Consider the following 16,243-nt stretch of genomic DNA (forward strand, 5'->3'; position numbering starts at 1 on the left):
GAGAAGTAGGAGCTGCACTGAGCCTCTTCAACCTGTTAAGGTAAGTCACTGTATCCAACTCAACAGTTCAATTCCTTGCTTGTTTCAGGCATAGTTAATTTGCTCTTTTCAATTGCTTTATTTGTCCTCAGTTAATGAGATGCCCAAAGAATGATGCCTGATGTTGGGTACTTGTATAACTATTAGTTGACATAATTAAAGGCCTTACCATTTAATTACTCTGCTAAAGTGTGCCTTAAGCTTTGAACCAACTATTATTGAATGAGGCTCACAATCTAGTTTATACTAGGATAATGATTGCATAGTTTTGCTTGTTGTAGTATGTTTGTATGAAATCCTCAGCTGTTCATTATGCTCCCTAAGACTTTAATTGAGCTACAGAATGGCCAACTGCTTGCTTACTTCTACGCAACGTGCTGTCTAAATTTGTAACTTGTCTGTGTTTTGGATTGGGCCCCAACATCATGCTCCTCTGGTGAGCTAAGAGAGATTTATGTATGCAGGCTGCACAGACTACCTTTTTTATAATTTTTAAAATATCACCTCCTTATGCTTCATGACGTGTAACATTAGTGTTAGTCCTGTTTTGCCATGTACAAAATAGTCTGTCTTGCTCGCTTCACTATTGTAACTATATTTTTGCCCTAGTGATGTGTACTTACAGAAACATTTCAGGATGAAGTGACATCAACACAAAGATCTGCGTGTAGTGTGGCATGGCCATTACCGAATGATTATGGATTGGAATTGGAATGTGTTGATGTTCTCGAGCATCAACTAGAGGTGGCAAGACAACGTGTACATGATTCTGAACATACAATCAACAAGTTGAGACTGGACATGCAGGTATTAGATGCAGGAGTCAAAAAATGAAACAAGACACTAAGGTAACAATGAAGGAATTGTAGATTTTGCATCCTGAAATTTGTGCTATCTAAATCCAGCCAATCCTATTTTCTGAAGAGATTATAGTTCAAATGGTGAGTTATGTTGATGCGCGTCCATGATGTATGAGCTGTATTTCCCCAGTGTATGTAATTTGCTGTTTGTGTATGCTTTATTATCACTGGTGCCGAACCAAAATGCCTAGTGGGTATAATCGGCTGTAATTTCTTTATTGTATAGTGTAGGATTATTCTACGTTTCTATGCCTTAGTCTCTTTATTGTATAGTGTATGTTTTTTAGAGGTGATAGTATAGAGTAGGACAATTCTTTGAATATGCTATGTCGTTCAAACGGGGGCCAACTCGCCCAAACATTGTAGTGACCATGGCCGTCCATAGGTCGTACGATCCATGGGCCATCTATGTGACGGACGATCCATGGCCTTCTATGGGCTGTCAGATCCGTGGGCCTTCTATGGGTTGTCGGATCCATGGGCCTTCTATGGGCCGTCAGATCCATGGGCCTTCTATGGGCTGTCGGATCAATGGGCCTTCTATGGGCCGTCAGGTCAATGGGCCTTCTATGTCCCGTAGGCTCCATGGGACTTCTACGAGCCGTCTCATCTATGGGCCTTGTACGGGCCATATAAGGGGCCATAAACGGGCTAGAGTGGAAATCGTATGTTTTATGGGCTGACCATAATGGGCCGTTAAGAGGCCGTATTTGATGATGCTATGAAAATGGCCCAACAGATTAACGGGCCGACTGTATCCACGGGCTGAATTTGGCCCACAAGCAGAAAAGGCTAGTAACGGTCCATAAGTAACCGAATGCAGGAAATGAGCCCAAGAATAAATGGGCCCTCAGAAGGCTGAAAGGTAACACGGGCTGGAAACGACCCAATGGAATAATGGGCCGCTAATGGGTATAAAGCGATACACTGTTCATTATGGGCCGGTTTCACCACGGGCAATTAATGGACCAAGAGTTACAAAGGGACTCATATGGGCCGAAATACATCATGGGCCATACATGGGCCAGAAGTAAAAATGGGCTGGAATTATATTGGACGGCCCAGATGACGCTACTGGGCCTAATTCGGATAGGTCGTAAATGGGCCTTGGGTTAGCGGGCTGTAAATGGGCTATATGCGAACAGGCCATTAACAGGCTTGCCGTGGGCCGGCCTGCCACCTTTTGACCAAGTAAAACGGGCCGGCCTTTTCACAGGAATGGACCTCTGTTGGGCCATGCCACGTGTCGACGTATCATAGGCGCTTTGGGTCCAATGAGTGGATGACATCTGTCCCAACGGTGAGCCGACACGTGTTTCCTCCAGCCAATGATGATTTAACATGTGGAAAATCCCCATTGGTCGGGGCTGTTAACGGGTTATCGGATCCAAAACCGGACCCGATAGCTTAACGACGTTCCGTTACAGTGGATGCCACATGTCGGTCACCCTTGACGAAAGCACTTCTGTGATGCACAATTTATCATCATGGAAGTGGACACTTCCGTGATGATAATTTTGGTAATGTCATGGACCACTTCTACGACAACACACGTATGACTATCTTGATTCTGTCAAAAATTTGTCATGGATGTACATGCATGACAGAAAACGTGACCTACTGTGACAAACACGTATAATCGCGGAAGTGTATTTTTTTGTAGTGCTTCCAACTTTCATTTTCTGATAGAGAACCACCTACTCATGTGTTGAGACCAAGATATTCCATTCCAACCATATGAATCTTGATCTCTAGCCTTATCCAAGTTGCTTTCCACTCAAATAATCTTTCCACCAAATCCAAATCAGTGAGAGAGAGTTGAGTATTGGGGAGACTATCATTTGAAGCACAAGAGCAAGGAGTTCATCATCAACACACCATTTATTACCTTTTGGAGAGTGGTGTCTCCTAGATTGGTTAGGTGTCACTTGGGAGCCTCCGACAAGATTGTGGAGTTGAACCAAGGAGTTTGTATGGGCAAGGAGATTGCCTACTTCGTGAAGATCTACCCTAGTGAGGCAAGTCCTACGTGGGCGATGGCCATGGTGGGATAGACAAGGTTGCTTCTTCGTGGACCCTTCATGGGTGGAGCCCTCCGTGGACTCACGCAACCATTACCCTTCGTGGGTTGAAGTCTCCATCAATGTGTACGTACGATAACACCACCTATTGGAACCATGCCAAAAATCTCCGTGTCTATATTATGTTTGCCTTCTCCAAACCCTTCCCTTTACCTTCATATGCAATGTTTTACTTTCCGATACTACACTCTTAGAATTGCATGTGTAGGTTGATTGCTTGACTTGAGCTAAGTTGCTAAAATCTGCCAAGACTTAAAAATTGGGAAAAGGCTAGATTTTTATTTGGTCAAGTAGTCTAATCACCCCCCCTCTAGACATACTTTCAATCCTACAAGTTGTTGGGGAACGTAGTAATTTCAAAAAAAATCCTACGCACACGCAAGATCATGGTGATGCATAGCAACGAGAGGGGAGAGTGTTGTCCACGTACCCTCGTAGACCGAAAGCGGAAGCATTAGCACAACGCGGTTGATGTAGTCGTACGTCTTCACGATCCGACCGATCCAAGTACCGAACGCACGGCACCTCCGAGTTCAGCACACGTTCAGCTCGATGACGTCCCGCGAACTCCGATCCAGCAGAGTTTCATGGGAGAGTTCCGTCAGCACGACGGCGTGATGACGGTGATGATGTTGCTACCGATGCAGGGCTTCGCCTAAGCACCGCTACGATATGACCGAGGTGGAATATGGTGGAGGGGGGCACCACACACGGCTGGGTGAGATCAACAGATCAACTTGTGTGTCTTTGGGTGCCCCCTTGCCCCCGTATATAAAGGAGCAAGGGAGGAGGAGGCCGGCCCTAGGAGGGACGCGCCAAGGGAGTAGGATTCCTACTCCTAGTAGGAGTAGGTTTCCTCCTTGCCTAGTCCAACTAGGAGAAGAGGGGAAAGGAGGGGAGTGGGAAAGAGGGCGCCTACTCCTAGTAGGAGTAGGTTTCCTCCTTGCCTAGTCCAACTAGGAGAAGAGGGGAAAGGAGGGGAGTGGAGAAGGAAGGGAGAGGGGGGCCGCGCCCCAAACCCCTTGTCCAATTCAGACTGGGCTTGGGAGGGGCGCGCGTTGCTGCCTCTCCTTTCCACTAAGGCCCATTAAGGCCCAATACTACTTCCCCGTATTCCCGTAACTCCCCGGTACTCTGAAAAATACCCGAATCACTCGGAACCTTTTCGATGTCCGAATATAGTCGTCCAATATATCGATCTTTATGTCTCGATCATTTCAAGACTCCTCGTCATGTCCCCGATCTCATCCGGGACTCCGAACTACCTTCGGTACATCAGATCACATAACTCATAATACAAATCGTCACCGAAACTTTAAGCGTGCGGACCCTACGGGTTCAAGAACTATGTAGACATGACCGAGACATGTCTCCGGTCAATAACCAATAGGGGAACCTGGATGCTCATATTGGTTCCTACATATTCTACGAAGATCTCTATCGGTCAAAACGCATAACAACATACGTTGTTCCCTTTGTCATCGGTATGTTACTTGCCCGAGATTCGATCGTTGGTATCTCAATACCTAGTTCAATCTCATTACCGGCAAGTATGTTTACTCGTTCCATAACACATCATCCCGCAACTAACTCATTAGTTTGCAATGTTTGCAAGGCTTAAGTGATGTGCATTACCGAGAGGGCCCAGAGATACCTCTCCGATAATCGGAGTGACAAATCCTAATCTCGAAATACGCCAACCCAACAAGTACCTTCGGAGACACCTGTAGAGAACCTTTATAATCACCCAGTTACGTTGTGACGTTTGGTAGCACACAAAGTGTTCCTCCAGTAAACGGGAGTTGCATAATCTCATAGTCATAGGAACATGTATAAGTCATGAAGAAAGCAATAGCAACAAACTAAATGATCAAGTGCTATGCTAACGGAATGAGTCAAGTCAATCACATCATTCTCTGATGATGTGACCCCGTTAATCAAATGACAACTCATGTCTATGGCTAGGAAACTTAACCATCTTTGATTCAACGAGCTAGTCAAGTAGAGGCATACTAGTGACACTCTGTTTGTCTATGTATTCACACATGTATTATGTTTCCGGTTAATACTATTCTAGCATAAATAATAAACATTTATCATGAAATAAGGAAATAAATAATAACCTTATTATTGCCTCTAGGGCATATTTCCTTCAGTCTCCCACTTGCACTAGAGTCAATAATCTAGTTCACATCGCCATGTGATTTAACATCAATAGTTCACATCACCATGTGATTAACACCCATAGTTCACATTGTCATGTGACCAACACCCAAAGGGTTTACTAGAGTCAATAATCTAGTTCACATCGCTATGTGATTAATACCCAAAGAATACTAAGGTGTGATCATGTTTTTCTTGTGAGGGAAGTTTAGTCAACGGGTCTGCCACATTCAGATCCGTATATATTTTGCAAATTTCTATGTCAACAATGCTCTGCACGGAGCTACTCTAGCTAATTGCTCCCATTTTCAATATGTATCCAGATTGAGACTTTGAGTCATCTGGATCAGTGTCAAAACTTGCATCGACGTAACCCTGTAATCGAGAAACATATCATTATTCCACTAAGGATAATTTTGACTAATGTCCAGTGATCTACTCCTAGATCACTATTTTACTCCCTTTCTAAACTCAGGGCAGGGTATACAATAGGTCTGGTACACAGCATGGCATACTTTATAGAACCTATGGCTGAGGTATAGGGAATGACTTTCATTCTCTCTCTATCTTCTGCCGTGGTCGGGTTTTGAGTCTTACTCAACTTCACACCTTGCAACACAGGCAAGAACTCCTTCTTTGACCGTTCCATTTTGAACTACTTCAAAATCTTGTCAAGGTATGTACTCATTGAAAAACTTATCAAGCGTCTTGATCTATCTCTATAGATCTTGATGCTCAATATGTAAGCAGCTTCACCGAGGTCTTTCTTTGAAAAACTCCTTTCAAACATTCCTTTATGCTTTGCAGAATAATTCTACATTATCTCCGATCAACAATATGTCATTCACATATACTTATCAGAAATGCTGTAGTGCTCCCACTCACTTTCTTGTAAATACATGCTTCACTGCAAGTCTGTATAAAACTATATGCCTTGATCAACTTGTCAAAACGTATATTCCAACTCCGAGATGCTTGCACCAGTCCATAGATGGATCGCTGGAGCTTGCATATTTTGTTATTACCTTTAGGATTGACAAAACCTTTTGGTTGCATCATATACAACTCTTCTTTAATAAATCCATTAAGGAATGCAATTTTGTTTATCCATTTGCCAGATTTCATAAAATGCGGCAATTGCTAACATGATTCGGAGAGACTTAAGCATAGATACGAGTGAGAAACTCTCATCGTAGTCAACACCTTGAACTTGTCGAAAACCTTTTTGCGACAATTCTAGCTTTGTAGATAGTAACACTACTATCAGCGTCCGTCTTCCTCTTGAAGATCCATTTAATCTCAATGGCTCACCGATCATTGGGCAAGTCAATCAAAGTCGATACTTTGTTCTCATACAAAGATCTCATCTCAGATTTCATGGCCTCAAGTCATTTCGCGGAATCTGGCCTCATCATCGCTTCCTCATAGTTCGTAGGTTCGTCATGGTCAAGTAACATGACCTCCAGAACAGGATTACTGTACCACTCTGGTGCGGATCTCACTCTGGTTTAACTACGAGGTTTGGTGGTAACTTGATCTAAAGTGACATGATAATCATCATTAGCTTCCTCACTAATTGGTGTAGTAGTCACAGGAACAAATTTCTGTGATGAACTACTTTCCAATAAGGGAGCAGGTACAGTTACCTCATCAAGTTCTACTTTCCTCCCACTCACTTCTTTCGAGAGAAACTCCTTCTCTAGAAAGGATCCATTCTCAGCAACAAATATTTTGCCTTCGGATCTGTGATTAGAAGGTGTACCCAACAGTCTCCTTTGGGTATCCTATGAAGACGCATTTCGCTGATTTGGGTTCGAGCCCATCAGGTTGAAACTTTTTCACATAAGCATCGCCACTCCAAACTTTAAGAAACGACAACTTTGGTTTCTTGCCAAACCACAGTTCATATTGTGTCGTCTCAACGGATTTAGATGGTGCCCTTTTTAATGTGAATGCAGCTGTCTCTAATGCATAACCCCAAAACAATAGTGGTAAATCGGTAAGAGACATCATAGATTTCACTATATCAAATAAAGCACAGTTATGACGTTCGGACACACCATTACGCTGTGGTGTTCCAGGTGGCATGAGTTTGTGAAACTATTCCGCATTGTTTTAATTGAAGACCAAACTCATAACTCAAATATTCGCCTCTGCGATCATATCATAGAAACTTTATTTTCTTGTTACGATGATTTTCCACTTCACTCTAAAATTCTTTGAACTTTTCAAATGTTTCAGACTTATGTTTCTTCAAGTAGATATACCCATATCTGCTCAAATCATCTGTGAAGGTCAGAAAATAACGGTACCCGCCGCGAGCCTCCACACTCATTGGACCTCATACATCAGTATGTATTATATCCAAGAAGTCAGTTGCTCGCTCCATTGTTCTGGAGAACGGAGTCTTAGTCATCTTTGCCCATGAGGCATGGTTCGCAAGCATCAACTGATTCATAATCAAGTGATTCCAAAAGCCCATCGACATGGAGTTTTTTCATGCGCTTTATACCAATATGACCCAAACGACAGTGCCATAAATAAGTTGCACTATCACTATTAACTTTGCATCTTTTGGCTTTAATATTATGAATATGTGTATCACTACGATCGAGATCCAACAAACCAATTTCATTGGGTGTATAACCATAGAAGGTTTTATTCATGTAAACAGAACAACAATTATTCTCTGATTTTAAATGAATAACCGTATTGCAATAAACATGATCAAATCATATTCATGCTCAACGCAAACACCAAATAACATTTATTTAGGTTCGACACTAATCCCGAAAGTATAGTGATTGTGCGATGATGATCATATCAATCTTGGAACCACTTTCAACACATATCGTCACTTCACCCTTAACTAGTCTCTGTTCATTCTGCAATTCCCGTTTCGAGTTACTAATCACAGCAACTGAACTGGTATCAAATACTAAGGGGTTGCTATAAACACTAGTAAAGCACATATCCATAACATGTATATCAAATATACTTTTGTTCACTTTGCCATTCTTCTTATCCACTAAATATTCAGGGCATTTCCGCTTCCAGTGACCATTCCCTTTGTAGTATAAGCACTTAGTCTCAGGCTTAGGTCTAGACTTGGGCTTCTTCACTTGAGCAGCAACTTGCTTGCTGTTCTTCTTGAAGTTCCCTTTCTTTCCCTTTGCCCTTTTCTTGAAACTAGTGGTCTTGTTAATCATCAACACTTGATGCTCTTTCTTGATTTCTACCTTTATCGATTTCATCATCATGAAAAGCTCGGGAATCATTTACGTCATCCCTTGCATACTATGGTTCATCACGAAGTTTTACTAACTTGGTGATGGTGACTAGAGAATTATGTCAATCATTGTTTTATCTGGAAGATTAACTCCCACTTGATTCAAGCGATTGTAGTACCCAGACAATCTGAGCACATGCTCACTGCTTGAGCTATTCTCCTCCATCTTTTAGCTATAGAACTTGTTGGAGACTTCATATCTCTCAACTCGGGTATTTGCTTGAAATTTTAACTTCAACTCCTGGAACATCTCATATGGTCCATGACGTTCAAAATGTCTTGGAAGTCCCGATTCTAAGCCGTTTAAGCATGGTGCACTAAACTATCAAGTAGTCATCATATTGAGCTAGCCAAACGTTCATAACATCTGCATCTGCTCCTGCAATAGGTTTGTCACCTAGCGGTGCATCAAGGACATAATTCTTCTGTGCAGCAATGATGATAAACCTCAGATCACGGACCCAGTCCGCATCATTGCTACTATCATCTTTCAACTTAGTTTTCTCTATGAACACATATAAAACATACGGAAGCCATAACACAAGCTATTGATCTACAACATAGATATGCAAATACTATCGGGACTAAGTTCATGATAAATTAAAGTTCAATTAATCATATTACTTAAGAACTCCCACTTAGATAGACATCCCTCTAATCATCTAAGTGATCACGTGATCCATATCAACTAAACCATAACCGATCATCACGTGAAATGGAATAGTTTTGAATGGTGAACATCAATATGTTGATCATATCTACTATATGTTTCATGCTCGACCTTTCGGTCTCCAGTGTTCCGAGGCCATATCTGCATATGCTAGGCTCATCAAGTTTAACCCGAGTATTTCTACGTGTGCAAAACTGGCTTGCACCCGTTGTAGATGGACGTAGAGCTTATCACACCCGATCATCACGTGGTGTTTGGGCACGACGAACTTTGGCAATGGTGCATACTCAGGGAGAACACTTTTATCTTGAAATTTAGTGAGAGATCATCTTATAATGCTATTGTCATAACTAAGCAAAGTAAGATGTATAAAAGATAAACATCACATGCAATCAAAATATGTGACATGATATGGCCATCATCATCTTCTGCCTTTGATCTCTATCTCCAAAGCATCGTCATGATCTCCATCGTCACCGGCATGACACCATGATCTCCATCATCTTGATCTATATCAATGTGTTGTCACATGGTCGTCTCACCAACTATTGCTCTTGCAACTATTGCTATTGCATAGCGATAAAGTAAAGCAATTATTTGGCACTTGCATCTTATGCAATAAGGAGACAACCATAAGGCTTCTGCCAATTGTCGATAACTTCAACAAAACATGATCATCTCATACAACAACTTATATCTCATCATGTCTTGACCATATCACATCACAACATGCCCTGCAAAAACAAGTTAGACGTCCTCTACTTTGTTGTTGCAAGTTTTACATGGCTGCTACGGGCTGAGCAAGAACCGTTCTTACCTACGCATCAAAACCACAACGATAGTTCGTCAAGTTAGTGTTGTTTTAACCTTATCAAGGACTGGGCGTAGCCATAGTTGGTTCAACTAAAGTTGGAGAAACTGACACCCGCCAGCCACCTGTGTACAAAGCACGTCGGTAGAACCAGTCTCGCGTAAGCGTACGCGTAATGTCGGTCCGGGCCGCTTCATCCAACAATATTGCCGAACCAAAGTATGACATGCTGGTAAGCAGTATGACTTGTATCGCCCACTACTCACTTGTGTTCTACTCGTGCATATAACATCAACGCATAAAACCTGGCTTGGACGCCACTGTTGGGGAACGTAGTAATTTCAAAAAATTCCTACGCACACGCAAGTTCATGGTGATGCATAGCAACGAGAGGGGAGAGTGTTGTCCACGTACCCTTGTAGACCAAAAGCGGAAGCGTTAGCACAACGCGGTTGATGTAGTCGTACGTCTTCACGATCCGACCGATCCAAGTACCGAACGCACGGCAGCTCCGAGTTCAGCACACGTTCAGCTTGATGACGTCCCGCGAACTCCGATCCAGCAGAGTTTCATGGGAGATTTCCTTCAGCACAACAGCGTGATGACGGTGATGATGTTGCTACCGACGCAGGGCTTCGCCTAAGCACCGCTACGATATGACCGAGGTGGAATATGGTGGAGGGGGGCACCACACACGGCTGGGAGAGATCAACAGATCAACTTGTATGTCTTGGGGTGCCCCCTTGCCCCCGTATATAAAGGAGCAAGGGAGGAGGAGGCCGGCCCTAGGAGGGGCGCGCCAAGGGAGTAGGATTCCTACTCCTAGTAGGAGTAGGTTTCCTCCTTTCCTAGTCCAAATAGGAGAAGGGGGCAAAGGAGGGGAGTGGAGAATGAAGGGAGAGGGGGGCCGTGCCCCAAACCCCTTGTCCAATTCGGACTGGGCTTGGGAGGGGCGCGCGCCACCTCTTGGCTGCTGCCTCTCCTTTCCACTAAGGCCCATTAAGGCCCAATACTAGTTCCCCATATTCCTGTAACTCCCCGGTACTCCGAAAAATACCAGAATCACTCGGAATCTTTTCGATGTCCGAATATAGTCGTCCAATATATCGATCTTTACGTCTCAACCATTTTGAGACTCCTCGTCATGTCCCCGATCTCATCTGGGACTCCGAACTACCTTCGGTACATCAAATCACATAACTCATAATACAAATCGTCACCGAAACTTTAAGCATGCGGACCCTACGAGTTCGATAACTATGTAGACATGACCGAGACATGTCTCCGGTCAATAACCAATAGCGGAACCTGGATGCTCATATTGGTTCCTACATATTCTATGAAGATCTTTATCGGTCAAACCGCATAAAAACATACGTTGTTCCCTTTGTCATCAGTATGTTACTTGCCCGAGATTCGATCGTCGGTATCTCAATACCTAGTTCAATCTTGTTACCGGCAAGTCTCTTTACTCGTTCCGTAACATATCATCCCGCAACTAACTCATTAGTTTGCAATGCTTGCAAGGCTTAAGTGATGTGCATTACCGAGAGGGCCCAGAGATACCTCTCCGACAATCGGAGTGACAAATCCTAATCTCGAAATACGCCAACCCAACAAGTACCTTCGGAGACACCTGTAGAGCACATTTATAATCACCCAGTTATGTTGTGACGTTTGGTAGCACACAAAGTGTTCCTCCGGTAAACGGAAGTTGCATAATCTCATAGTCATAGGAACATGTATAAGTCATGAAGAAAGCAATAGCAACAAACTAAACGATCAAGTGCTATGCTAACGGAATGGGTCAAGTCAATCACATCATTCTCTAATGATGTGACCCCGTTAATCAAATGACAACTCATGTCTATGGCTAGGAAACTTAACCATCTTTGATTCAATGAGCTAGTCAAGTAGAGGCATACTAGTGACACTCTGTTTGTCTATGTATTCACACATGTATTATGTTTCCGGTTATACAATTCTAGCATAAATAATAAACATTTATCATGAAATAAGGAAATGAATAATAACTTTATTATTGCTTCTAGGGCATATTTCCTTCACAAGTGGTATCATAGCTTTGGTCTCGATTTGCCTTGATTTCCATAGCGTTTGGTGATCATAGCCTTTGTTTCACAACCTAGGAGAGTATGGCATCTAGTGAGGAAAATTACCACCGTAGAGGTCCTTACTTTGATGGTACTAATTTTGCTAGTTGGAAGCATAATATGAAAATGCATATTCTTGGACATAACCCCGCCATTTGGGCTATTGTGTGTATTGGCTTGCAAGGTGAATTCTTTGATGGGAGAGAACCAAACTATGAAGCTACTGCGAAATAGTTGAAGATGTTGCAATACAATGCTCAAGCTTGTGATATTCTCTTCAACGGATTGCGCCCCGAAGAATTCAACGAAATCAGCCGTCTTGAGAATGCAAAGGAAATTTGGGATACTTTGATTGATATGCACGAAAGTACCGACTCCGTCAAGGAATCTAAATTGGATGTGCTTCAAAGTCAACTTGACAAGTTCAAAATGAAGGATGGTGAAGGTGTTGCTAAAATGTACTCTAGGCTTGCTCTCATCACAAATGAGATTGTCGGCTTAGGAAGTGAAGAGATGACCGATAGATTCATCATCAAGAAGATCCTATGAGCCTTGGATGGAAAATATGATACCTTGTGTACATTGATTCAAATGATGCCCAATTACAAAGATCTCAAGCCAACAGAAGTCATTGGAAGAATTGTTGCTCATGAGATGTCACTCAAGGATAAGGAAGAGCTTCACAACAAGTCAAGTGGTGCTTACAAAGCCTCATGTGATGCTCCTACATCATCAAGTGAGAAACAAGCCTTCAATGAAGAATTGAGCCTAATGGTGAAGAACTTCAACAAGTTCTACAAGAGTAGAAGCAAGGAAAGAAGTTCCAAGTCAAGGTCCTACAATGACAAAAGATCTTCAAGTCGTGAATGAAATTGCTACAATTGTGGAAGACCCGGACACTACTCCAATGAGTGTACGACTCCCTACAAAAGAAGAGAAGATTCACCCAAAAGGAGAAGTAGAAGAGAAGAATCACCACCTAGAGAGAGAAGGAGTAGAGATGACCGTTATGAACGAAGAACATCACCGAGAAGCAAGGATTCGGAAGGAAGGAAGGACAAATCATCAAGGAGCTACACAAAACGAAGACATCAAGCTCATGTTGGTGAATGGGTATTCGGCTCCGATTCCAATAATCACTCTGAGAGAAGCTATCACTCCGACTCTGAATATACTCTAGACGAAGGTGTTTCCAGTCTAGCACTTGTGTCAACCAACTCCTACGACATATTTGACTCACCAAATGAAGGAATTGGAAGATGCTTCATGGCTAAAGGCCCAAAGGTATCACACCCCGAGTATGTTGATTTCAATAGTGATGAAGATGATTTGCTAGGAGATGATGATTTACTTGTTGACAACTCAATTTATGAAAACTATGATGAACTTGCTATTAATCATGCTAATCAAGATAAAACGAATGACGATGATAAGAAGGAGATTGAGCATCTAAATAAAGAACTAAACACTCATAAGTTAGCTCATGAAACTACCTTGGAAGATCATCGAGAACTTTTAAAGACTCATGAAAAGTTACGCTTTGAAAACCTCAACCTTGAGCAAGAGCATGGGTTCTTAAAGGTAATCAATGATGATCTTCGTAAGAAAAGTTCTTCTTACATTGCCAAGCGTTTACTCTTGTCTACTTACATGCCTCAAGTAAAATCTAGCAACAAAAGTAAGAAAGATTCTTCATCTAGTAGTAACAATAATCATGTTAAATCCAATATTGTTGCTTCTAGTAGTTCTCTTGATTCCACTAATGATTCTCTTAGCCAAGTTACACTTGAGCAAGAAAATATCTTATTGAAAGGAATTATAGAGAAAGGTGTTTACAAGAGACTTGACGGAAGTAAGCAATTCGAGGAAATTGTACGCAAGCAAGGAAGACACCGGAAGAATCAAGGTATTGGTTTTGAAGGAAAGTTCAATGCCAATGGAGTTGAGTGGGAAGAATATCAATACCCTAAGACGAAGTTTGTCCCTCAACAAGAAAAGTATGATCCTACTTCTTTCCAAGGGACACAAGCCCAAGATGATCTTCCACCACAAGACCACAAGCTAAAAGGGAAGGACAAGCTTCAAGAGGAGATAGATGCATTTGAAGAAGCTCCTAAGGCCTTGGTCAAGTTGGTTCCCAAGACTACATCAAGTTCTACTTCATCAAGTATGACTACAACTCCAAGGATTCCCATCAAGATGATGTGGATCCCAAAGAAGAACTAGAGAGTTCTTGAGGGTGACTCCGCCAACATACTTCACTCATATATTTTGGCAAGGACATGTGCAAACAGCTTCCACATCTTGCACTAGTTCTAGGAGTCATAAACCCTCTTGTTGGTAAGACAAGGGACAAGGTAACCTAATGCTTTCATGGACATCATCTTATGTGAACATCACTCTATGTCTATGGATATCCTTGTTTGTTCCTTGTGGGACTAACCCATGTAGGTATTGAAAGTGCAAGTCACTCCAATGGTTTGCTTCGAATGATCTACATCAACATTGAGCATCTACATCTTCAACACCTAGATGGAGTCATTATCGACAAAACCCAAGGTTAGTTCATCCCTCTTAGGTGGGATATCACATCTAGGGGGAGCTTTACTCTAATCAATTGAGCTCAAGCAACTCTAAAGGTGTGAGCACAACAATGCTTTATGTAAAAGTGGCAACCCCACTTGTGCTTAAATGATGAGTATGACCTACGATCAAATATTCTCATTTGACTCCTCAGTCAATATACTCATATATAGATGACCTACTCATCGCCAATTGCTTGATAGACGCTAGAGTGTTTGTGCATGCTTTTCCACATATTTCGTTTGCCATTTTATTGTGTGAGGATGTTCATTGCATATTTTACTCATTTGAGGACATCCACTTGTTGCTTTGATTGTTTGGCGTTTTCTCTTTTACCAAGTCGATGGACAAGAATGCCTAAGAACCTCCTCTAGCTATCTATGCTTTTCTCGTCTCAAACTCTATTCATGCTACATCACAAAGTTTGATCAAGTCAGATTCGAACCACTCTGTGTGAGGAGCACTCAGAGTCCCTGATTCGTCATAGACTTAAACTTCCAAAACCTCTTTGTGCATTTCGGTATGACCGAGTCATCCACTTCGGTCACACCGAGTTCACTAAGGTTATCTAGGTTTTCCATCTCGGTGCAACCGATTTGAACTTTTCGGTCACACCGAGTTGTAGTAACCGCTTGTGATTCTGCATCTCGGTGCCACCGAGTTGTTCCACTCGGTCACACCGACAGGGTCGGGATATATATACCCACGGATGAGAATTTGGAAATTTCTTCAAACCTCCTCAGCCCGCGCATATCCTGCTCTGCCTCCTCGGGTCTCCGGATCGTCTCCTCACCGCTAGCGACCTCCCGCCACTGGTTTCCGTCGCCCTCAACAGAATTCTACTCCGCCATTGTCGCCGTAGCGAACTCCCGCCGAACTAGGGTATGGGCTCGACTCTTTGTGCTATTTCCTTATTCTGATTCATAGCACATTGCTTTGCCATGATCTTTACCACGTATGAAAACAATCTATCCACAGAAAACATCCTTTAGGTTAGGTTTGATTCGAAAATTTAGGGTTAGGTTTCTGTCGAACTCATCTCGGACCGACCAAGTTGTAGAACTCGGTCTCACCGATTTGGCTTAGGCCATTGCACATGTGTTTTCGGTCTAACCGAAAATTGCAAATCGGTGTGACTGAGTTCGATTCTTTGTGAAACCCTAGCAGTCTTAGTGCCACCGAACTGTGACTCGGTCTGACCGAGTTCACTAGTTTAGGTTCCAAAATTTGCTTCGGTATCACCGAGTTTAACAAATCGGTAGCTCCGGAATTCTTTATGTGGAGAACAAAAACTAAGTTTTTGAGTCATCAGTTTTGCAAAAACTCTACATTTTGTGATGCTCATCTATTCTACCTCATCTATATCTATTCACAGGGTTTGCTGTCAGTTTGCCAAGATGTCAGACCAGAGCGACAGCCAGAATAGGTCAGAAGAGCAAGTGCAATTGAGTGATGGCACTAGTCCCTCAAGTACCTCAGATGATGACTGTAGGAGCACTCCCAGTAATTTGCCAAAGGCAGCCACCAGGTCAAGGTAGAAGAAAGCCTCAGATTCTGAAGATGAGGACTATGTGGCCACTGAGGAGGAAGTCAGCTCCAAGAAGAAGGTGCTGAAGAATGAGTATGGCACAGCTGC

This window comes from Triticum urartu, chromosome 5 (assembly GCF_003073215.2).
Source record: "Triticum urartu cultivar G1812 chromosome 5, Tu2.1, whole genome shotgun sequence".
In the NCBI taxonomy this organism is placed as follows: Eukaryota; Viridiplantae; Streptophyta; class Magnoliopsida; order Poales; family Poaceae; genus Triticum; species Triticum urartu.